This window comes from Dama dama, chromosome X (assembly GCF_033118175.1).
Source record: "Dama dama isolate Ldn47 chromosome X, ASM3311817v1, whole genome shotgun sequence".
Taxonomy (NCBI): domain Eukaryota; kingdom Metazoa; phylum Chordata; class Mammalia; order Artiodactyla; family Cervidae; genus Dama; species Dama dama.
In genome coordinates, this window is record NC_083714.1 from 113331716 (window position 1) to 113357642 (window position 25927).

At 47.2% G+C, this 25927-nt stretch overlaps 1 long non-coding RNA gene across 1 annotated transcript in view; it reads right to left on the bottom strand.

Moving 5' to 3' along the window:
- LOC133052418 (uncharacterized) overlaps positions 1-25927 on the bottom strand; it is an 83673-nt gene that overhangs the window by 12259 nt on the left and 45487 nt on the right. The window contains exon 3 of the long non-coding RNA XR_009692047.1: positions 8151-8238. This is a non-coding gene — a long non-coding RNA (uncharacterized LOC133052418). The remainder of the gene's footprint in view (positions 1-8150; positions 8239-25927) is intronic.

The window sequence follows — 25927 nt, forward strand, 5'->3', positions numbered from 1 at the left end:
CCCAAAAGTCTTCTCAAAATGACAAGGCATATTCAGAAATCTCCGCCAAGACTGCTGGGTAGATTCCTAGCAGGACATGTGAGAGCAATAAATCTGCTGCAAGTGGGAGAAAGAAGATCAAAAGCTGGTCTCTCCCACTCTCTAGGATGCTTATGCAATTCATTATTTCATGTCCTTGGTTCTTTTTTCAAATGCAGATATCCTGAGAAAGGTAACACATCCAGTAACTAACACCTTAGTGCAAATGCATGCACCAGAAACATTTGGAATGGTAGAGGAATCTCGGTAAGGCTGCCTGTGAAGAGGGAATAAAAAGTACAGATGCTGAAGTCACACCCTGGAGAGTCTGTTTCCTAGGGTGGAGGCCTAACACCAATATTATTTTTTAAAGCTCCCCAGATGATGTCAATATATGACCAAGTTGGGAACCCAAATTGAGAACCTCCCGGGACAGAGCATGGAGGAGTGAGGACAGAGAGGGAGGGAGTGGAAGAGACAAAAGAGAAAAAACTATAGAGCTCTTCTCATGAAAGACCTGTTTGAAGTCCTGGCACCCAACTTGCTGGCTGTACGATTCTGGGCAAGTGACTTAGCCCCTCTGATCTTCATCTTCTTCATCTGTTAAATCAGAATAATTTTCTTCACAAAACAGAGTCCCACAGTCACCAATTAACTAGGCATGAAGAACCTGACATCATTCTGGTTCACCAGGGCCTCATGCCATCTGACCACAGCTGCCACACATTCCTTGCTCCCTGGACCCTCCAATCTGGACCTACCCCACCTCAGTCTCAGCCACGAATGATGTCACCCCCAAAATGGTGCCAATTTGAGAGTACCTGCTTCCCTGGGCTCCAGGCTTTGGGGGTCCAAATGATCACAACCTGACATTATTATTTTTAAATTTATCTTATTGTTAATTGCTTCATCAGTTAAAACGGTACAAACGCCATAGGGCAGTCACTAGCAATCTTGTTAAAGTGCCAGCCCTAGCCTAGCATTTTTGACTGTATGGGTTGATAGGTGAATAGGTACATGGATGCAAGGGTGGATGAATGGATGGATAGAAGAATGGATACATGAAAGGACAGATGAAAGAATGAAGGTGAATGAATGGGTAAATGGGTAGATAGAAGGATGGATGGATAGATGGATGGGTGAATGAGCAGGTGGGTAGACTAGCCTCCATGTGTCACCAATGTACTCCTATAACACCTAGACCAGCAGTTTCCAAATGTTTAGATCTTAGGACCCTTTTGCTTTTTTATTATTGAACACTCCAAAAAGCTTTTGTTTATATTGACCCATCTATCAATATTTCCTATATTAATAATTAAAAATGGAGAAAAGTTTTAAATATTGGTTAACCGATATAAAAATAACACTAAGGAACTTATTAAATGAGTGGGATGCAGTCTTTGAGATGGTACCCAGTAATCCCTGCTTTGTCATCCACACACTTAAGGATTTCCCACCCCTTGAATGTGGGGTGGACTTACTGACTCACTGACTTACTGACTCACTCAATGGACAGGACAGTAGTGATGGAACGTTATTTCAAAAATTAGATTATAAAAAGACTGTGGCTTCCGTCTTGTGTGCTGTCTTTCACTCTTTCTTGGGGAAGCTAGCTGCCATGTCACAAGGAGAGGCCCACATGGCAAGGAACTGAGGTCTGCCCACAGCCACGTGAGTGAGCCTAGAGGTGGATTGTTTCTTCATCTGGTTGAGCTTTGAGATGACTGCAGCCCAGGCCCATGCCTTGACTACAGCCTCATGAGAGATCCTGAGCCAGAACCAACCAGCTAAGCTGGCTGCTCCCAGAATCCTGACCTACAGACACTGACAGATAATGTGTCCTGTTTCCAGCTGCTGAGTTTTTAGGGTTATTTGTTACACAGCAATAGATAACTAATATACATGTTAACATCACTAGCATAATTTAATGGAAAAAAAACACAACTGTATTTTCTGGGGGAAAAAAAGAAAGAATTAGGGAGAAAAGTGACATTGTTATAGATTTTTGCAAACCTCTTTAGTAGCTGGCTTCATAGAGGACAGCTGCTTTCTCCTAGCTGCTTTACTATCCAATCTGTTGTGATATGTGGTTTTGGTTGAAGTATATGAAGAAAATGGAGCTTGCCGTTAGAAAAGACAGTCTGAAAAGGTCTGGGGTACCACAGAGATCCTTGGAACACACTTTGGGAACTGCTGACTTAGACAATCATGGCCTCAAGAGTCTCACTCTAGGGCCTTGATCCCTAACAGTTTCCTGTTTGGGACATTTGCCAGTTAAGCAGATCAGTGGCGGCCAATACTGAGAGTTAAAGAGTGGGTTTGGCTGCAAATGGGCACAAGGGAAATTTGAGAGTCCCTTGGACAGCACGATCAAACCAGCCAATCCTAAAGAAGATCAACCCCGAATATTCACTGGAAGGATTGTTTGCTGGATTGGATGCTGAAGCTCCAATACTTTGGCCACCTGATGAGAAGAGCCGACTCACTGGAAAAAGACTCTGATCTGGGAAAGACTGAGGGCAGGAGAAGGGGGTGACAGAGGATGAGATGGTTGGATGGCATCACTGACTCAATGGTCATGAGTTTGAGCAAACTCTGGGAGATGGTGATGGACAGGGAGACCTGGCGTGCTGCAGTCCATGGGGTCACAAAGAGTCAGACACGACTGAGTGACTCAACAACAACAACCGGGTGCTAGGGTGACCACAGTAATGGACACCACCCAGGAGTCTTGCCCCTTGCTGGAGGCATAAGGCTCTACGAGGCCCAACAGCAGAAGACAGTGATGAACAAATGCCTAATCTTGACTGGGTCTTGCCCAAGGTTTCACCTAGAAGGGAAAGGATGGCCCACTTCTGGCAGCCATGGTTAAGGCCGAGGCATCTGGGGTGGTGGAGGGCAGGTGGGGGGGGGTGTTTTGTGTAGTGAAGTTTTCTGGAGACTGTGCTGTATCCTCAGGGATTTCCCCCTCTTCACCCTTTTCCTGTGCACCTCCCACTCCCTGCCCCCCACCCCAAGTTTAAGGTTCGTTTCAGCAGGAACTAGTCTGATTTTTCTCTGCCTAGTTGGTCAGAGCAATGCGTGCAGCTGTAGCAACGAATAAAAATAGCCTCCTCCGTGACCAGTTTCTTCCCACTTCCCTTTCTCTCTCCCCATGCTCGCCTCTCTCTGTCCCCACCTTCTGTGGAGGCAGGAAGGTCCCTGGAGGGTGCGAGCATCACTGAGCTCTGCCAGGCACCCGAGTTTCCCTCCCAGGCAGCACCTGTTCCTGATTCTATTTTGCTGTGGCCCCCACAGGCTGGCACTGGCTTCCCAGGGGACGGGGCATTGTCAGATGGGTGCCTGCCAGCCCAGCGTCCATCCACCTCACCGGGCAGCCTTGCTCTGCCGCACGCAAGCACTACAGACACCGACACATGGAGTACCCCCGGTGGTGCTGGTATCTGTCGTGCCCAGCCTCTCTCCAGCCGGCCAAAGACCTGCCTGTGAGCCTTCCAAAGCTTCTGGCACCTCAGAGGTTAAATAAGAAACCTCAAGCTGGAAGGAGAAAAAAAAAAAAAAAAAACCCGACTGGGTGCTATGCACCCAGGCTCCAGGCGGTGTCCCTAGTGTCCTGGGCTTCCCCCGTGCGCGGGGCGACTATGTGTCCTGGAGGCAGCCGTGGTGAAGATGGAATCTGAAAGTGGGCAGATTAGTGGGCTTTTAAGTTTGGAAGCAGGAGCAGAGAAGCAAACCTGTAGCAGCTCAACTCCCCGACGCGAAGGTCTCGCCTGCCTCGGGCAAGGGAGTGTTTCTAAAGCCCCGAGCCACTGGCAAGAACCAGGGGTATAGCATGCCCAACCTCTCTTCCCCAAGCCTGTAGGACCGTGCGGGGACAGTGGACCAGCTACCTACATCATTTCAGGGCTGGCTTGTGGGGTCCAGGGCCATTCGCGTCACTGCACTGCAGTTTGGGAACGGAGTAATCCATTCCAGCAAAGGCGGGCGGACTTGTCCAAACCACACGAAAGTTCAAACCACACAAACGTTGGCTCCAACTGGGCTTGGAGCACGGGGCTGGCTTTATCTGTCCCTGAGGGCTTTGCCCTGCCTCACAGTTGATTAGGGCTCCTAAAAACCACTGAAACAGTTTATCTTGCCCACTCAGCCTCAAGCCCCCTGATGGGCTGGAGTGGAGCCTGGATTGTTCTGGCAGTCAAGCCCCAGCCCAGCTTCCTCCCAGCTTCACGTCCCCCAGGACCACCTGGCTGGCCCCTCACCCCACAGAGAGTCCTCATTTTGTGGCAGAAAATAGGGGCAAATGCCATGACCATGAGAATGTTATTCACCACAGAAAGGGAGATCCTTCAGACCTGATAGGAGGGGAGGGGAACGTTTTGTAAATACAGAGATTCAACTTGGAGGGGTAAGGAATTAAAGTGGGCTTTAACACAAACTAGTGGGAGATTCAACTTGGAGGGGTAAGGAATTAAAGTGGGCTTTAACACAAACTAGTGGGTTAATGGGGGATCCCAGGCATGGGGAGGGGGGGAGTCCCGTGGTAGCTGAATTTTAGGTTCACACTAGGACACCTCCCACCTGTCCCAGCTGCTGTGGCACACAAGTCATTGCACTAACCTTGGACTGCTGCTGCTGCTGCTAAGTCACTTCAGTCGTGGCCAACTCTGTGTGACCCCATAGACGGCAGCCCACCAGGCTCTGCCGTCCCTGGGATTCTCCAGGCAAGAACACTGGAGTGGGTTGCCATTGCCTTCTCCAATGCATGAAAGTGAAAAGTGAACGTGAAGTCGCTCAGTCGTGTCTGACTCTTAGCAACCCCATGGACTGCAGCCCACCAGGCTCCTCCGTTCATGGGATGTTCCAGGCGAGAGTACTGGAGTGAGTTGCCATTGCCTTCTCCGTAACCTTGAACAGAGAGGCAGAATTCCCCTGAATCCACAGCAGAACCCTTTCAGCCTCTGAAAGCAGCTGACCCACTCAAATTACCTAAATTCTTTCAGGCTGTGTCCTGCCCCAGCAGTTCAAGGTAAAAGAACGTGTAAACAAGTGGCTGGTCACAAGGGTTTCCATCACGTTTAGTCTCCCCTGACAAAAGGGATGTGCTTGTGTGCTAAGTCGTGTCCAACTCTGTGTGACCCCATGGACTGTAGCCCACCAGGCTCCTCTGTCCATGGGATTCTCCAGGCAAGAACACTGGAATGGGTTGCCATTTCCTCCTCCAGGGGATCTTCCCAACCCAGGAATCGAACCCAGGTCTCCTGCGTCTCCTGAACTGACGGGCAGATTGTTTTACCACTGAGCCACCTGGGAAGCCCAACAAAAGGGGTACCCTTCCTTGAAAAACACTTCACAGATGTAAAAGGCTTTACAGTTTACAAAGCTGTGTAGCAACCCCCCTACCTCATCTCATCTTATCCTAAAAACTGTGAGCAATGGGGTGTGACTCCTATAGCAGTTAGGGTTCAGTTGCAGGAAACAGAAAACCTCTCCAGCTATTTTAAGCCAGGAGAGATTTAATACAGGAAATTAGGTGATTACAAAATCATTGGAGCAGGTTCTAGACGCCCATAACACCACTGAGCTGGGCTGCCAAGACTGCTGCCATCTCCGCCATCACCAGGAAGGTGGGGAAGGAGGGGGCCAGCCACAGAGATGTTGCTTTCAAGAGGACACTGTTGTAGTTGTCTTCCAAGGTCAGGAAGCCACTGCCGCCACAACACTTCTCAATACCCACAAAGCTGGTGACTAATCAAACACTAGAATGTTCTCTCTCTCTCTCTCTCTCTCTCTCACACACACACACACACACATACACACACACACACTGTCTCCAGCAGCAACAGCCAGAGTAGCAGGCAAATGGTCTCTTCCTCACTGCTGCCTTCCTAACCTCGCACAAGTGCACCTAACTGCTAGAATCAGATTCTCCTTGGCAGCCCCAGGTGCAAAGGTGTCTGGGAACTGTAGTTTTTAGCCTTCAACCGCTGCAAAACATGAATGTGCCAAAGGACCAGATTGGAAAGGAGGCTGAGTGCCTGCCACCTCATCTCCATTTTGCAGGTAAGGAAACTAAGGGTCAGAGAAGTCAAGGAACATGTACAAGATCACAAGGCTCGTAAACCTTGATCTCTCTGACTCCAAAACCTGTGCTTTCATCTGATACACAGAACCAATGGCCCCATTCCATTTGGAGCTTTGGCAATCTTAGGGGCATCTTTTAGCCCAATGACCCAGACTATAGTAGAAGCTACCACATACCTCCTGCATGCTCAAAGGCTGGACAACAGGCTGTGACATGAAACTGAGGCCCAGGGACTTAGAATCGAACCCAGGGTTCCTGATTCCACATTGTGTATTGTGTTCCCATCCTTACACACACAGACACACACATCCACATCAATATCTGGAGGAAGGGAAAACAAGCCCGGGTTGTCCCTGGAGACACACGATCCTCTAGCATTCCCTGGAGACATCTGTTCTACAGTTTTCTGGGTGAGAAATACAAGGCTGACCCACATCCACCCCCCACAACCGTGTTTGAGAAATTTCCCATCTTGCTAGTTGCCTCCCACCAGAGAAGTGAAAAACGCCATCCAGTCACTTTCCCAGCTATCACTGCAGTTAGTATGGGCTCCTGACTTATGCTCAGCCAATCAGATGCCCCATCAAAGACTTGGAGTCAGGAGCTGGTGATGCACAGATGCACGGAGGACAGAAGTCCATTCTGATGGAAGGTGGCAGTCACCATGGCAATGACATTCCATTCCTGGGATGACAGGTACCATATCCATGTCCAGAGGTGGCAGTGTAAGGCCGGGTGTCCTGGATTTGGCAACGGGATGGTCACTGGGTGGGCCTGACTTTGGCCATGGTCCTGACCGCTGTGCAGATACCTTTGGCCTGCTTTCCAAACCCAGTTCTCCAGGCCTCCTGGTTATTTTGTGAACTCACCAAGACCCTTTTGATAAAGTCCTTTTCTGCTTAAATAAACCAGAATTGCTTCCTGTTGCTCAGAGCCAAGAGTTCTGGCCGTTATAGCTCAGTTGCCAGATTTTCCCTGGCTTTCCCCAGCCAGACCACACAGAACACCAAGGAGTCTAGAGCTCTCGTGCATCGCAGCCCACTTCCTGGGAGCTTGCGTCCCAGGACATCAGTCTGTTGGCCTTACACCAGGAGAGCTGGCTGGGTCTGACAGAGGGAGGGTCCCACATCCATCTGCATGATAGTTGCATGATGCAGATAGTTGCATGATGACACTCTTGGGCTCCAACTCAGACTGTCTCTCATCAAAGGCTTTCCCATTGACCATGACCTTTCCTTGGGTGCAAGTCACAGACCTCCCACACAGACACATACCTCCCCAAGGTCTCCCATTCAGCATCCAGAGAACACTTCCTCTTCTTCCAGAGGCTTTGCTTTTTGTTAGCCTTTGCCCCACACTGAGGCAGAACAGCTGTGGACCCAGTTTAGACTCCACAAATGCATGCTGGGGGGTACTGAGGCTCCTACAAGAGATGATAGCTGGACATTAAAAAGAATTTGCAGCAACATGGATTGTTGCTGTTCAGTCACTAGGTCAGTAATGTCCAACTCTTTAGGTCTCCATGGACTGCAGTATGCCAGGCTTCCCTGTTCTTCACTGTCTCTTGATGCTGGCTCAAATTCATGTCCATTGAGTCAATAATGCCATCCAACTGTCTCATCGTCTGTTGTCTCCTTCTTCTCCTGCCCTTAATCTTTCCCAGCATCAGGATCTTTTCCAACGAGTTGGCACTTCACATCAGGTGGCCAAAGTATTGGAGCTTCAACTTCAGCATCAGTCCCTACAATGAATATTCAGGACTGATTTCCTTTAGGAATGACTACTTTGATCTCCTTACTGTCCAAGGGACTCTCAAGAGTCTTCTCCAGAACCACAATTCGAAAGCGTTGATTCTTCAGGCTCAGTCGTTTTTATGGTCCAACTCTCACATTCGTACATGACTACTGGAAAAATCATAGCTTTGACCAAACGCATCTTTGTCACCAAAGTGATGCCTCAGCTTTTTAATACACTGTCTAGGTTGGTCAAGAGATGATGATAAGAGATTGTCATACTAAGTGAAGTAAGTCAGACAGAGAAAGAGACATACCTTATGGGCTTCCCTGGTGCCTCATACGGTAAAGAGTCTGCCCACAACAAGAGAGACCCAGGTTCGATCCCTGGGTTCGGAAGATCCCCTGGAGAAGAAAATGGCAACCCACTTCAGTATTCTTGCCTGGACAAGATTGTTATACTAAGTGAAGTAAGTCAGAGAAAGAGACATATCTTATGATACTGCTTGTATGCAGAATCTAAAAAAGAAATGATACAAATGAACTTATTTACAAAAGAGAAACAGACTCACAGGCCAAGAGAAGGAACTTATGCTTACCAGCAAGAAGGACGGAGGCAAGGGATAGTTAGGGAATTTGGGATGGACAAGTACACACTGCTATATTTAAAATGGATAACCAACAAGGACCTACTGTATAGCACAGGAAACTGTGCTCAATATTATGTAACAACCTAAATGGAAGGGTGCTTCTCGCCTAGGGGTTGGGTGTTCAGGTTTCCAGTCAGTGGATGAAATTGACCAGGGCCTCACTCAGTCAGAGGCAGGCAGGAGCCAGAGAGACTGGCTTCCTGAGGTCATCACCATGGAGCCAACTCACATCAGCTGAGTGTAGACAGGGGTGGAGGGTAGGAGGCCTATCTCAGGAGATGGCCCAGCTGGTGGGTAGACTAGAAGTCCACTGGGATGACAACAATGTGCTATAAACTTGGGCTTATCTCTTTTTGTTCCCATGACTCTTGCTTTCCGAGTAAGGGTACCCTGAAAATAGAACAGAGGTCCAGGGAGAGTGTGCACCCTGCGGCCAGCAGAGTCAGGATGCCGCTGTGGTTGGACAGTCCACAGGTGATGAGGCCACCACTGTCCTGGCTGGGACTCTGAAGGAAGTAGGTGTAGTTTTCTGTAGTTAACATGGAAGGGAGAAGAGCAGGGGGGCCCAGCAGAAAAAAAGGTGCTTTTCCCCCCTCTGTCAGGTGAGCAGGAGAGGTTCAAGGACATCATGGAGTGCTAGGGTAGGGGTGGGCTGAAGATAAGATGGAAAATCACATCGCCACTTGATTCTGGCGGGGACGGCCACAAACACCAGCCTGCCATAGAGTCAGCCTCAGCCATGCTTTGAGCAAGAAGCATGGATTTTGGAGGCAGACAGATCTGGGTTCAAATCCCAGCTATGCCATTCCACAGCCGGGATCCTAGACAAGCTCCCCACCCCCCCACTTTTTTTTTGTGGATTGTTACTTGGGCATCCCCGTTAGCCATGCTTCCCAGTATGTATGCCCTCATGTTGCCCCCTCCCATGCTGACTCTGAGTTTGGGCATGTGGCTGTCTTTGGCCAATAAGGATATAAACAAGCATGAGGTAAAGCAGAGGCTTGCAAAGTGCTTTCATGCTGGGGCTTGTCCTCTCGGAACACTCCATCCTGGAAGTTAACTGCCATGCTTGGGGAAGCCAAAGCTAGCCTGGTGAAAATATGAGGAAGAAAACTGAGGCAGCCCAGCCAGTAGCTAGCACCAAGGCTTCACACACATGAGAGGCCCTCTTTGGCCTTCCAACCACATCTAGCTGCCAACTGACTGCATTCACACGAAAGACCCCAGCTGACACCACCTGGGGCCCGAGAACCACCCAATTAATCCACAGAATCATGAGAAATTATCATTCATTCATTGTCATTCCATGTTGTTTTAAGCCTCTAAGCTTTGGGAGGTTGTTACATTATAGTAAATAACTGAAATGCTGTCTAACTTTCTGAGCCTCAGCTGCCCCCTCTGTAAAATGGGGTGATAATATTCTTTGCCAAAAGTTATGAGGAGTAAATTTAAGACACAACAATGATGAGCATTTACTGAAGACCTGCTGTGTTCAGACACTAATAGATGCCAAGCCAAATGTAGGTAATTTAAAACATCCTGAATATTCATTGGAAGGACTGATGCTGAAGCTGAACCTCCAATATGAAGCGAAGAACTGACTCATTAGAAAAGGCCCTGATGATGGGAAAGATTGAAGGCAGGGGGAGAGGGGGATGAAGGAGAATGGAATGGTTGGATGGCATCACCAACTAGACAGATGTGAGTTTGAGCAAGCTCCGGAAGTTGGTGATGGACAGGGAAGCCTGGTGTGCTGCGGCCCATGGGGTCACAAGGAGTTGGACACAACTGAGCGACTGAACTGAACTGAACTGATCTGCGGAGCATCTATCTCTGTGAAGTAAGTAGGCCCATTTTCCATTCAAGGAGATGGAACATACAGGGGTTAAGTAACTTGCCCAAGGTGGCAAGTTAAGGTCTGAGCTGGGACTCTAACCTGGGTCCCTCTCATTCTAATCATTATGACCAAGCAGAGCCTCTTTCACTGGCACCAATGAGTGAACAAACCACCTTCCAGGGAAGCATCAAACCTATGTTTCAAGAACTTTGGCGGGTGGTTGGAGGAGGGAGGCAGGGGGTGTACTCACAAGGTTGGCATCAAGTCCAAGTGCCCTCGAGGGTAGGTTAGCAGGGCTCCGTTTGGTGGCCAGCCCTGTGCTCTTGGCGTTGCTTCAGAAAGCCCTGGGTCACAAGGGATGACAGAACTCAGAGCAAATGCATTTTCACTTCTAGGAAAACAGCTAATGGGGGTCATCGGTACCACGGTCACAGCCAAAAGGCAGCTTGTTTCTCAAGAGGCAGGAAGCACCTCAGCCATGAGTGCCCTGCCCCCAACACTGGAGAGCCTCAAGAAGCTAGAAGCCACCCCTTAGTCCCTCTGAGAGACAGCCCCCCTTGACACACACATAACACACACAAACACACACACAAAACCACAGGGAGGGGAAAGCTGTGGGGTCCTAGATCACAATGGGGTGGGGGTGGGGCAAGACCAGAGGGCCACCGCCCGCTGCTGCTAGGAGGCTCCCATCCTCCCAAGAAGGTGATGAGTGACACCGAAGAAGGATTCTTCCTTGCCCTCACCCCAAGCTAATGGTATCACTCTCCCTCCCAGAGACCCAGGAACAACCTTGTCCTGGGCGGGGGTGGGGGGGTGGGGGGGTGGGTGGGGGAGGTGGGTAGGGAAGCCCGCAGCTGAAAAAACCCACACCTTCCTCTCTTTCCTTGATTCCACCCATCTTACCCACCCTGCCTTCACAGGGTCCTTTTCAGAAGTGTTCACACATGACACAAGGTGTGAAAAGAGATGTTCTGAAAGTATATTGCCAGAATGATCTCAACTTTGTTTCAAAACTATATACATTTGAAAATTTGAATCTATGTATATGTTCATAAATGTACAAAAATGAGTGGCAGGAACCATCTGAAAGTGTTGACAATGATTTGGTGCTAAGATACAGTGTTTTTTTTCTTCTTTGGATCTTTCTGTAGCTTCAACTTCTCTACAAAAGACACGATCACTTTGAGAATCAGAAAAGAAACTATATCATCTGTGCTGCTTTTTAATGAATGTGCGCGGCCTGGAAAAGTCACACCTCAAAACTCTTCCCATCCAGCACCTTCATTATTGGTTCACACCTAGAGTAGCAGTAGCATCTCTGGACATCTGAGTCTTCACCCAGGGTAGAGATGGGAAGCAAGAGGGGGTGGGGCCGTTGAGGCTAAGCAGAAAGGGGCGGGGTCAGTGAGATCTGGAGCCTATGTCCTTCACTACCTAGGATTGCTTCCAGTCCTCCTGTGGCCTGAAGACCCAGTACCCAAGGTGTTGCAAGACTGGGCTGGAGAAGCTGCTGGAATGGAGGGCCACCCCTGGCCTGGCCTGGGAGGGCAGGAAGCCCTGGTCTGGAAGCAGAATTCTGAGGCCTGGCTCACGCACATTGCCTGGTTCACGCTGGACTCCACCACTTATAGTAACCGCCTTCCCTTGCAGGCAGAGCAGGGACTGCAGGAGGTGAGGTGGCGCATGCACAGCACTCAGCACAATTCTAATACACACTAGGCGAATAAACACACGCCCATCAGTGCTGCTATCCTGGATAAGCCCAGCACCTCAGTCATCTGGTGCTAGAAAAGGGAAGTGCTATCCTGTTGGTGCTTAGCCGGCAATCCCCTGTTCTGTCCCTTGCTGGGTCCTGCTAAATATGCAACCGGAAAAAAACTTTTCTACCCCCAGAGTAGTTTCTTGATGTGCCATGTTGGCCAAAGCAAGCTGTTAATTAGCATGGGTGAGAAATGCCCAGATGATACCATCAAAGATGGTACCCCCAGCTAGTTGGGGGGGGGGGGGGGCGGGTATTTGTTTTGCTTCCCATCAACTCTGCTCAGAACCATGACAGTTTCTCCAGCCAGAGTGGGAGCCCCGAGGGGCAGGGTGAGTCCAGGAAAGCCAGACACAGCTGGGAATGGTGAAGTTCCCTGACACAAAGGAGTGGACTCAAGACGAGCTCCTCTGTCCTCCTGTACTTTCAGGCTTGTAGTGCCTCTATCTGCTCTTTCCCTGATCTGACTTAACACACTTGCTTCCAGGAAGGGGTCTGCAGTAAGTCATTTACACATTAGTATGAATTTTGGTATTCCCAGGGGCCTCCAGTTTCATCATGAAATAAAACTCTTTATTCTCTTCCCTTGAAATCCTGGGGCAGGGGGGTAGGGGGCAGTCCTTGGCCTTAAATGAGAAAACGGGAAGGAGTGCTAATTCTGATGTTTTAGCCATTCCTGGGCCCAGTCACCCAAGGACATCCCCAAGGTCAGACCCTCCTCTACCCTCTTGAGTCCAGTAACGTAGGTATTCACCTTTATTTCTCATTAAGGAAACTGGAATAAAAGCATGAAAAGCTTTTCTCTCTCCTTAAAAGAGAAGCATCTACAGAGTTAAAAAAAAAAAAAAAAGTGTTAAACTGATAGAAAAAAAAAAATGACACAGAACTCAGAAGTTCTAAAGGAAAAGATGGGTGGATGTGACAACACCAGCCCCCTTTGCAGGGAAATACAGCGTCAACCAGAGGTTGAAAGCTGGTGTCCCACTGATCCAACCCACCCCAGACACTGCTGTCTCCTCTAGTTACTTACAGCTTTTTGAATGAGTTGCCAGCATTTTAAAATTGGAAGTTTTCCCATAAAAATCCATATTTCCGGCATCTCCTGCAGAATCAGAAGACCCAGCACACTGGTTCCCAGCAGAGGCACACATGCTCCCTGGCCTGCCCTGGCCTTAGAGCCTGCTTCACTTATCCACATGGTTTGCTTCAACTCAGCAGATGCCTGCGATGTGCCGTAAACGATTCAACAAAGCAAAAGGTGCTTTAGAAGAACATGCTTGCAACACATCCGAGCAAAAGTTAATATCCATTATATATCAATAAAACCTCCACCAACAGTTAGATGGGAAAATGGGGGAAAGTATAAACAGGTAATTCATAGAGAAAGAAAGTCAAATGGCCAATAAACATGAAAGATACTCAACCTCTGGGTGATTAGGAAAATGCAAATGAAAATGAGAAGATACCTTTTTCAAAAGCCATCAAATTAGCAAACAATCAAAAAGCTGTCTAGCATTGCTGTTGACAAGGAGGTGGGGAAAGGAGAGCCTGTGCGTGGTGTTTGGTGAGCACGTAATTGGTGCAACCTTTTTGGAGGGAGATTTGGCAGTCCCAATTGGTATTTTAAATACATGTACCTTTAAAGAAATGTAGGTAAATTTTTATTGAAGTAGAGCATGCCTCCAGAAAAGGATGCAAATCCTGAGTGTGTGGCTGAGACACTGAACACACCCAGGTGACCAGTGCAGATGGGAAAATGGAATGTTATCAGTACCCAGAAGCCCCCCGCCCCCGAGCCCTCTCTCAGTAAATCTCCCCGAAGATAACCACTATCCCAGCTTCTAAAAGGATTTGCCTGTGTCTGGCTTCTTTCACCAAATATTATATATTTATTTCATTTTTTAGCTTAGTTGAATATAAATAAAATTTATATATTTTTTAGATATTCCAGTTTAAATCAGCTAGAACATAGTTGATTTACAATGTTGTGTTAATTTCTGCTGTACAGAAAAATGACTCAGTTATACACACATATATTCTTTTCCATTACAGTTTATCCCAGGACATTGGGTATAGTTCCCTTTGCTATACAGAAGGACCTTGTTGTCCATCCCTTCTATATGTAATAGTTTGCATGTAATAACCTCAAACTCCTAGTCCATCCCTCCCCCACAAATATTTTTTAACTTCATCTGTTCTGTGAAGCAGAACATTCATTGTTGCATAGAATTCCATTGCATGGCTAAACCGAACTTTATTATTCTGTTTTATTGATGAAGGCCGTTTGGGTTGTTTCCAACTTGGAGCTATTGCAAATAGTGCTGCTAATGAACATTCTTGTATGTGATTTCTGGTGCCCATAGAATCACAGTTCTGGGACTTGTCTGGCAGTCCAGTGGTTAAGACTCCGTGCTTCCACTGCAGGGGGCACAGGTTCAACTGTGAATAACATGGGGGTTAGGGACATAGACCCTCCATACCGTTGAATCTGTGTATAACTTATAGCCAGCCTTCCAGATATACATGTGTTTCCTCCACATTCACGGTTCCAAACGCACAGATTCAACTAACCTCTGGAGCACTGTCATATTTACTATTAAAAAAAAACCACTTATAAGTGGACCTGAGCACTTCAAACCCTTGTTGTTCAAGGGTCAATTGAATACCTCTTGATACCACTCACTTTAGGAATCCATTTTACAGAACCACCTGAGAGAACAAGACTTTATGTCCAAGGTGTTTATTTTAACATTGAAAATAGTGTGGTCAACCTCTCCACTCACTAATAATGATATAGTTAAAAAATATGATGTCAAGCTTCCCTGTGATTTGGAATAGTATGCAGCTCATAAAAAAGAGAACAAGCTTCCTGGGTGAATGCTGATGTGGAAAGCTGCTCACTCATTGTCAAATGAAAAAAATCCTGCAAAAAAATTGGGTATAGTATGATTCCACTTTGTAAGCTAACAGAAGATAAAATGGAACTTTATAAGTGGAGATGTGTGCTCATTATATCTGGAAGGACGTTTCACATCTGAACTAGGGAAGGGAAATGCAGTGAGGGGAGGTGAGGAAGAGGTGAGATTTTGTATATGTTTTGTATAGCTAATATTCATCTACTTTTCTCCACCCTCATTGCCACTGTCCTATACTAAGCCACCATGACCTCTGGTGTTGAAAACACAATGGTCTCCTTACAGGTTCACCTTTTGTCACCTCTGCCACCTTCTTGCAGGACAGCAGTGGAAATGTCGGCCTCAAGAGTACACTACTGTAGTGGGGTCAGTGGGCAGTGATACTGCCCATCAAGTGAAAAAAGAACCTTGTGAAAAAATAGGTAGGGTATAGTCCCCCTTTTTAATAAAAAATTTAAAGTTAAAACAATACAAGCGAATATATATATATATGCATGTGTGCTAAGTCGCTTCAGTCATGTCCGACTCTTTGGGACTCCATGGGCTGTAGCCCGCCGGGCTCCTCTGTCCATGGGATTTCCCAAGCAAGAATACTGGAGTGGGTAGCCAGTTCCTTCTCCAGGAGATCTTCCTGACCCAAGGATTGAACCCACATCTCTTACCTCTCTTGAACTGGCAGGCAGGTTCTTTACCACTAGTGTCACCTGGGAAGCTCGAATATATATGTATGTGCATTAAAAGATTTGGAAGCCACGGCCAGCATAAAATCTCATTATCCACAAAGCAAGTGACAAGCCGGTGTTCCTCTAGGAACAGCTGAACCATGGCACCCTAGTGACTTTCCATATATCCACATGGGCCACAACACAGGCAAGGTTTGAACTACAGCTAATCTGCATCTTGGCAGAACAAGAGAAGATGAAGGCCACCTTCCAGTCATCTCCTGTATCAGTCAGCTGAGACCATCATACTCAGACAGAAATTTAATTGCTCGCAGTTCTGGAGGCTGGAAGTCCAAGATCAAGGTGCTGGCAGGGCTGGTTCCTTCTGAGGGCCAAGAAGGAAGGATCTGTTCCAGGCCTGTCCCCTTGGTTTATAGATGGCTGTCTTCTTCCTGAGTCTTTACATCACCTTCTCTCTCTGTCCTAATCTCCTCTTCTCATAAAGATACCAATCAGATTGGATGAGGGCCACCCATATGATCTCATTTTAATGTAATTACATCTTGACTGGCCCTGTCTCCAAATGCAGTCACATTCCGCAGATACTAGGGGTTAGGATTTCAGCATATGAATTTGGGGTGTGGGGGATATAATCCAGCCAGTAACACTCCCCATCTCCCCTGGGAGGCTTTCAGGAGATGGTTTCTCATCACCTCCCTGGTTCTGATGAGCTGGGAAATTTTCATGCCACCCCCCACCCCTCAAGATAGAGCTTGTGCGAAACTGCCTAGTTTTACATGTTTATACCACCAGCCTAGAAGGGGTCCATCAGCCCATTTTGTTTTGATGTCATTCTTTTGGGGATGAGACAAACACCCAGGGAGCTGGCACCTCTGATTAATCTTCCTTTCACTGTTTATGTAAGTAATAAACTGTCCAAATCTGAGAGTGGCTCACTGCATCTTTATCAGCTAAGTCAGCCAGGGCTTGGCCTTTGGCTTTCCTGGAAAGTCTTATGTGTGCCTGACAACAGACACTGGAATGTGTTGCACAAGCAAAAACAAAAATCTTGCTAACAGAGAAGGGAGAAAGAAAAACAAGAAGGATGGCTTCCAATTCTGTGCTCCTCCCTCCCCCACAGCCAGCACCCAGTGCTGTTATGCTGGGGTGACCCAGGCCTCCCCACTCCAGCCTCTGGGTCACCTGTATTTGAACTGGCTTGCTATTTAGAAAATGAATTAACAAAAGATAAAGTGCGTGCATCGAAATATCTAGAAGCACTTTTTTATATGTCAACTGATGGCATCAATAATCCTTGAGGAAGGGAGTTTGACACTCCATGCATATTTTATACAACAGGCCCCAGAGGATATTGGTGACCTGCCAGAGGTGGGAAGATTGGCTTCTGACAGGCAAAGTTGAGTCCACTCACAGTTGGCCTCCTGTACAGGCCTCATTACTCTCAACTCTTTCCCCCAACAAATAAAAGTTTAGCTAAAGAAATCAAAACCATGAGGAGAGACCACTTCACACCCATCAGGATGGCTATTTTCAAAACCCAGAAAAAACAGAGAATAACAAGTGTTAATGAAGATGTGGAGAAACTGGATCCCTTGTGTGCTGCTGGCGGGAATGTAAAATGGTGCAGCCACTATGGAAAACAGTAGCCAGACACAAAAATGACAAATATTGTATGATTCCACTTATATGAGGTCCCTAGAGTGGTCGGATTCATAGACACAGAAAGTAGGATGGTGCTTGCCAGGAGGAAAGGCGGAGTTTCTTTACATTTTGTCCTAATTAGTGTATCATAATAATATTTTGTATTGAAATCAGAGATAATTTTTACAGAGAATCAAAGTGTCCTAATGGTACCTGACTTCCCCTTTACAGGCCTTCTTCCAGACTTCTGAAGGGAGGAATAGGCCACATATCTCATGGCTTCCTTCAGAGAACTAAGGAAGGGAGTTAAAAACCAAATGTCCAGCATTACAGCAGTATCACCTGCCTACCAAACAGTTTCTGGAAAGACAGTATTCAGGGAACTCCACTGCAGAGAGAAACACAAAGGCGCTGATGTCAACAACTACTTGTCAAAAAAGTGCTTGACCAAAAGGCAGTGGACAGGACAGCCATTCCCAGTGGCCATTTTGTTTCTGTAACAGCCCAGGGCAGTTCCATGTCAGTGGCCTGTGTAAACTTCCAGAGCCTGCCTGCCCCTCCAAACCTACAATGCAACAATATAAACAGGTTTAAAACTCTTCTGTATTTCCCAAGTACCCCGCCTTCACTAGACCAAGCTTAACGTACCTGCAGCAAGCAGCACTAACTAATGTAATGTTATTTTGCTGGCATTCAGGGCTCATGACTTCACAGTGCACACACACAGAAAGGAGAGGTAAATGAGTGTCTCCAGCGGGTGGTCCTGACATCGGGTTTTGAGTGGAACTTTCCCACTCTTCCTGGCTTCCAGGTGACTGAGTTTCTCAGCTTCACGCTTCATGCTTCCCTCTTTCCTTTATTATACTCCTCCAACCTCAGCACCCTTCCCCCATACCAACTTCTGATTAGAGGCTAGAAAACAGGCCCTAGGAGGGAACTAATTACTTCAGCAAGGGACAGAGAGACCCAGGAATGGCTTGGTCACAGTCTCGTGCATCTCGAGGGCTATTACTGCAGGCCACAGTAACCAGCAGTGTCTTAGGTCAGGTTTTCCAGAAGCAGAGCCCCAGACATGGATTCTTGTGCAAGTGAATTACTGAGGCAAGGGATCTCAGGAGACCAAAGGAACAGAGCGAGGGAAGTAGAATAGGATGGGCAAAGAAGCCAAGCAAAGATGGAGATTTGGCCAAAGCCTAGCCTCAGCTTGATCCCCTGGTGGGAGGTGGGCCAGGGAAAAAGAGGGGAGGCAGAATCATAGAGTCATTCATTCCCATCCCTGACACAGGGGGTGGGCCTTTGTATCTCCCATATCGCTCAGTCACTGGCTGTAAGCCACCTCCATGGGGGCAGGAAGGCACATAAGCCCCAAGTCATTGGCTCTGGGCGAGGCTGCTGCTGTAGGTCCCCCAGAGAAGGCTGAAGCTGTGAGCTGCTCAGCTGGGGTCAATGCAGAGCATCTGGCTGGACACCACCAGCAGCCACAAAAGGCTGCCCTCTAAAACAGCAGCAGGAAAGCTGTAAGGTAGAAAAGGGCTTCCCTGGTGGCTCAGAGTGGTAAACAATCTGTCTACAATGCAGGAGACCTGGTTCAATCCCTGAGCCAGGAAGATCCCCTGGAGGAGGGAATGGCAACCCACTCCAGTATTCTTGCCTGGACAATCCCATGGACAGAGGAGTCTGGCAGGCTACAGTTCATGGGGTTGCCAAAGAGTCAGACATGACTGAGCAACTAACACTTGAGGTAGAAACAAGAAAAAGCCTCTAGAGGTGGCAGGATTCTCTGGAGGTCCTTCCAGCTGCCTGTCATTAGAATGGATGGACAGGGAAGGGCCTCATCTCAAGGGATCTTTCTAGGCACACCCAAGCGGGATGTTTGTGCAGGGGCCCTCAGAAAAGACCCAACTTGAGAACATCACTGAGAATCACACGTGTAATCCCACAATCAAACAGTAGCCTGAGACCTAAGGGGCTCCCCGAAAGCTTCCAGAATGGTTTAGTTCTGACAACAGTGGCAACCTGTACAGATGGTACTCTGCCAGGTACTGTTCTAAGGACTTCATGTCTGTTACTTTCATTTAAGCTTCACAACAACCCTAGGAATGAGGTGTTAATATTGACTATTTCCATTTTACAGATGAGACTAAGGCCCAGAGAGGTTCATTAATTTGCCCAAGTTAACAGTTGGAAGTAGCACAGCCAAGATTTGAACCTAGGTAGCTTGACTTGGGAGTGCTACTCCACCACTGTATGACCCTTGGTTGTCTGTCCAGCTGGAGTAGATGATGCTAGACGGCGGGAGACCACCCCCATGGACACCTTTGGAGGAGAGTGTTTATGTATCAGTGGGTTATGGTTGTCCTCCACCATCTAAAGTCTCATCATGAACTTACTCAGGACCCAGGGCTGAGGGCCAGGTGGAAACCTATACATTTAACAAGCCCTTCAGGTGTTTTGACACAGGCGGTTCAGAGGCAACCCTTAAACCCCACAATGATTCAGAGTGAAGGAGCAGAGGCCAAGTTCAAATCCTGATTCTTCCAATTTCTACCTGTGTGACATTGGAAAAGTTCATTAACCTCTCTGAGCTTCAATTTTTCTGAAATAAAACTAATACTTCTCCTCTTACAATTTTGTGACATTTAAACTGTGAGTTACTGTAAAATTACATATGTATTCTGTCTGATTCTTTGCGACCCCATGGACTATAGCCCACCAGGCTCCTCTGTCCATGGGGATTCTCCAGGCAAGAATACTGGAGTGGGTTGCCATTCCCTCCTCCAGGGGATCTTCCCAACCCAGGAATCAAACCAGGGTCTTCTGCACTGCAGGCCGATTTTTTACCAGCTGAGCTACCAGGGAAGCCCCATGTATATCTTACCGATATATAAGAATATTAGACAAAGGTCAGATAGAATAAAGTATTGATGGTGATTACCTCTCAGGAGATAAAGGGGTATGATTAAAGGGGGTAGAAAGTGGAATGGAAAAGTCTTTCTCTTCTTACTCCATGTATTAAATTTTAATTTTTTATAAAGAGAACAAGTTAAAGTATTGTACATATAAAATGTATTTAATCAAAACCCAAAAGGCTAAATAGAATCATCCAGAAAAGTGCCTGGCCCACAGTATGTGCTCAGTTAATGGTAGCTGTTAGTCTTATCATCCTGCATAAACATTTGTTGAGTGTCTGTTATGTGCAAGTCATCATATTTAAACTGCATCAGGAGGCAGAGAATTACAAAACAAAGTAAGTGGTGGAGTAGCACTCCCAAAAATTTCTGCACTCACATGCAGAAAAAACCCCAAACACCCAATGGCAGTGTGTAGTTTGGGAGCAATGAGTGCCATAGAAAATAAAGCCTTGAAGATTTGAAATGAGAGAGATCATTTCCAGCTGGCCTCTTCAGGGGAGATGGGGCTTGTGCAAGGCATCGAGGAAAGGGGAAGATTGCAATAGGCAGAGAAAGGGGAAAAGAATATTCCAGTGGCAGAAAAGAGCTTGGTTCAAAGGGCAGTGGGATTTGGTGGGCATGCGCAGAAGATGCTGCATGGACATTTGGCCCCAGGCGGCCAGGCTGCGGGATGCAATCGTGCCGGATCCCAGGCAGGCCATTGTGGGCCTCCCCTCCCACAACTGAAATAACACAATCTCTGGCCCCATCCCTTCCGGTGCCTGGAATGGGGCCAAGATAGACTTTCTCAACAATTCTTGACCATTGTGGACCAAACACAGAATGGGAAGCAAAGTGGAAAACAAAAAATCAGATCTTCTCCCCTAACTTCTGGGGCCCAGGGGTCTGCAGGGCACGTGCTGGTAATGAGGGGAGCAGAGTGGAGGGTGTGCCAGACGTGGGTCTGAGGGCACCGTGTGTGTGTGTGTGTGTGTGTGTGTGTGTGTGTACACGTTGCCACGTGTGGCATGTGTGGGAACTGACGCGTGAGCGTGCACGTCGTCCTGACAGGCGGCATTTCCTGTGATTGTGTGCTGTGATCTGCGAGGTAGAGTTATGAGTGCAGTGTGTGCTAACCACATTCCTGAAGGCTAATCTTTCTGAGCCTCCTCCTTCCCTCTGCTGCCTAGGAGGAGGAGGCAGAGGGAAGCTGGGAGCTGGTGAAATATCTGTCCATGGAGCACGCCCTCTGCCTTCCCAGTACTTCTGGTCAGACAGGGGTCCCGGGGTGGGTGGGCGGCCCAGGGAAGAGGCAGAGAGGAGGTGCACCCAGGGCCCAGAGCTGCCCATGCATCAGCAAATACAACTCTGCACTCGGCCACCTATAAAGCACCCTGACATCTTCCTAGATCTGGTGCCTGTGTGTCTGTATACACAGTGTGTATGTTGAAAGCCAGAGATAAACACTTTTTTAAAAAGTGAAAGCTTGATTAGCTGAACACTATGCGGCCCTGGGAAATCGAGTTTGAGAAAAAAATTTGGATAATTGGAACAGCAGACACTATCAGGCATGTTAAATACACAAGTCAGCTGAGCACCCAGAGTTTATGGCAAGCTCTGATTAAGACGAAGTTTCTGATAATCAAAGTTTTAATGGCAGAGGCTCATTTGAATTTCTTCTGTCTAAAAGGGAGATTAGATATCATGTGCATGGAATATCTTGTGATATTTTCCATTCTTCCCAACCCTGGCTGAGTCACAAACACTTTTTTTTTTTTTAATGTATGTGTTTTTTTCATAAAAAATACTCTCTCCTTTGGTCTGCCCCAAACTACCCCAAACAGGACTTGCCACAGATGTGTTTATCTGATTGTACTGCAAATGCTCAGCAAAGAAAAGTCTGCCTATCGTCTAAGCGATTTCCAAATCAAAGCCATCCCAGACACATCAGAAGCCTAGAACAGCCAAGAGATAGGCCAAGTTTATAAACTTCCATAATATGTTTATTGCACGGATGGCAATTACCCAATATCCCTGCCCTCCTGGGTCTTAGATCACAATATATCCACAAAAAGAAATCTGTGTTTGACTGCATTTAACCAGTCATAATTCCAGATGTCTGGAATATTCCAACACCAGGCATGGGGGTGGGGAGGAAGAAAGGAAGCTGTTGATCATTCTGCTACAGTCTTGTTGTCTGCGGTGTCGGGTCTAGGGGGGCAGTTTGTGTCGCCTCCTCTTCTCCCTAAAGGCCAAGGTGTCACAGGAGCGGTCATTGTATTCCGGAGAAGTGGCTGTCCCCAGTCACAGGCAGGCTTTTGTGTCCTCCTCTGGAAACCCGACGCGCGCATCACATCAGAGACATAATTTCTTAATGAAATGGCGAGTGTGTACCTAATTTATGCCAGGATGGAAAACGCTGACGGGGCAGAAAGGACACTTGTTTCTGCTGTAACAGTGAGCACATGTGGGCCACATCACTCAGGAATGAATCAGACCAGCGTTCCGGGGGCAGTCTGCTAAGAGAATTGCCTCCTTGCGAGCTCCTGTAAAGTGTTAAAGACGTTTACTGCCTGAGTACATGCCGGGCCATTCTGCCCCATTCACTGGAATGCAGACTTAGGCAAGTTTAGTCCTTTGTCCCAGACCCCTTCTTGAGCATGAGTAAGAAAAGTTGGGTTGTTCTATAGAATCATCAGTGAGATTCACTCTGCCCTTTCCTCTAGGACTCTTCTAGCAAACATGAAACATCATGATACCCCACTCAAATGAGGCGAAGTACTCATTTCATAGATGGTAAGACTGACGCACGGGTTTTGCCTCCATGACACCTTAGAGCTGAGATAGATTCCTCTCCCCACCCCAGCAAAGTGGGTATGAGATGTGTTGATGAACTTTAAAAAAAAAAAATGTCATGGAGGTATCCTTGATTTAAAATGTTGTGCTAATTTCTGCTGTAGAGCAAAGTGATTCAGTTATTCATATTTATACACGTTCTTTTTCATAGTCTTTTCTGTTATGGTTTATCACAGGATATTGAATATAGTTCCCTGTGCTATAATATAGTAGGACCTTGTTGTTTATGCATCCTATATATAATAGTTTATATCTGCCGATCGCAAAATCTCAATCCATCCCTCCCCCAACCCTTTCCCCCTTGGCAGAGATGTGTTGATGAACTTAAGCTAAGGCTCGGGTATGGTGTAGCCAAAGAGATCAGGGCTTCTGCTGATGGTTATGGGACTGCAGTGGGGCCTGAAAGTCTGGGGCCTTTGTCTTCTGCTCAACACTGGGCCAAGAGGTACCAGTCATGGCCAGGTGCAAGAAAACTTTCTCCACTCATCTCTATGCCAGAAAGTCTCCAAAGGGGGAGCTCACACACTTTAGTAGTACACAGCACCATTCTCTGAGGGGTGGTGTTAATGGGTTGAATTGTGTCGCCCACCCCATCCCCCCGAAAATTTACATGTTGAACTCCTAATCTCCAGAACCTCTGAATGTCACCTTATTAGGAGACAGGCTCTTTAAAGAGGTAATCAAGTTAAACTGAGGTCTCTAGGGTGGGTCTGAAAAAAATATGACTAGTGTCCTTCAAAAGAGGGGAAATTTGGACACGGATACACAGAGAAGGAAGATGATGTGAAGAGACACAGGAGAAAGACAAAACAAGGGGATTGGCCTGGCACAGATCCTTCCCTCGCAGCCTTTAGAAGGAACCAGCCCTGCCCACACCTTGATCTTGGACTTCTAGCCTCCAGAACTATGAGTAATACATCTCTGTTGTTTAAGCTCCCGTGTCTATGGTACCTTGTTACGGCAGCCCAAGCAAACACACACAGATAGGAAGAAGATACCAGAACTTGAGAATTTCTGTTTATATCACTGTGGTGCTTTGATTCTAATTCATTACTTGTGTGGAATAGCATTAATAATATTTGCCATTGTCACGCTGCAGTGCCTCCCACTGTGGGAGAGAATATATTCCCTCCCCCACGCCAGTGATGTTGGATTTGACCAAAGGCATATTAGTGGACGTGGCTTGTGAGCAGGACTCTAAATGTGTCCTGTGCTGTGTGGTTCGCCCTCTTGAGCTTCTGCTATCACTTAAGAGAACAGGTCCTAGGTGGCTGCGGTCACATCAGCCTGGGCTCCAGATTAGCACAAAATCTGCAGGCCCGAACCAAGCCTGGCCAACCTGCAGCCTGAAAACACCCAGCCCAAGTCAGGATCCATCAAACCCCCACAGCCCCACTGGACCAGGAGCAAGAAAAAAACAGAAATGCTTATCGTTATCAGCCACTGAGTTTTGGAGTGTTTGTTCTGCAGCAGAATTGGAGCAAGACTTGACTGTTATACTAAACATTATGCAATGCGCAGATTGATCACCGGGCCTTACTAGAGCTGAATGTCACTGTTCAGCCTCCAGTGTGACAGGCTAGGAATGCCGAGGAAAGAGTGACAGTCCCCAAACTTGGCCGGCGTGCTTTTTCACCTCAGTAAGTGGCCTGTTATGAATGCCATGTCGAATGGATTTACAGATTCTATGATCTCACTCTAACTGAGCTAATCATCACAAAATGGGCAAGGGGCTTGAAATGGCTCCTCTAAAGAAACTGTGACTTGCCGATAAAACTGTGAAAGCAGGAATCAGCTAGGAAGGAACTAGCCAGCTACTGGTTCCAGAGCGCTGCCAACCCCATTTGGAGGAAACACCAGGATCTCCATCGGAGTTGACAAGGAGTGTGTGTTAAGTCACTTCAGTCATGTCCAAGTCTGTGCAACCCTATGGACTGTAGCCTGCCAGGCTCCTCTGTCCATGGGATTCTCCAGGCAAGAATACTGGAGTGGGTTGCCGTGCCCTTCTCCAGGGGATCTTCCTGACCTAGGGATCGAACCCGTGTCTCTTAGGTCACCTGCATTGGCAGGTGGGTTATTTAGCACTAGCACCACTGGACTACATTTTAAAAATTTCAACCTTCAGGGACTTCCCTGGCAGTCCAGTAATTAAGACTCTGTGCTTCCACTGCAGGAGGTGGGGGTTCTATCCCTGATAGGGGAACTAAGATCCCACATGCCAATTGATGTGGTCAAATTTTTTTTTTTTAATTCAAGCTTCAGAAGAGCATTTGAGATGCAGATTTTCAACCTCTATTGTTAAGAGTGGGTCTCATACACATATACATGGCTTTATGCTCTAAGCAGAAAACATTAGCACATGAATGTCATTTGTAAGTAAATATAGTTCAAATGTGCAAAAAATGTTTCACCACTCAGCTTGAGACCACTTGAAAGTCACTTGAGGACTTCCCTACTGGTATAGTGGTTAAGAATCTGCCTGCCAATGCAGGAGACACAGGTTCAATCCCTGATCCAGAAACATCCCACATGCCACAGGGCAACTAAGCCCATGTGCCACAACTACCGAGCCTGTGCTCTAGAGCCCAGGAGCCACAACTACTGAAGCCTGAGAGCCCTAGAACCTGTGCTCAATAACAAGAGAAGCCCCTGCAATAAGAAACCCATGCGCCGCAAGAGAGTAGCTCCCGCTCACCACAACTAGAGAAACCCCTCGCATAGCAACGAAGACCCAGAACAACCAAAAATAAAGAAATAAGTAAATAAAATAAATAAATGTTTTTTAAACAAAGAAAGTCACTTGAATGTGAGTTTGGCCTATCAAACTGATTTATTAACTTGTTGGGCAAGTTCTTTGTT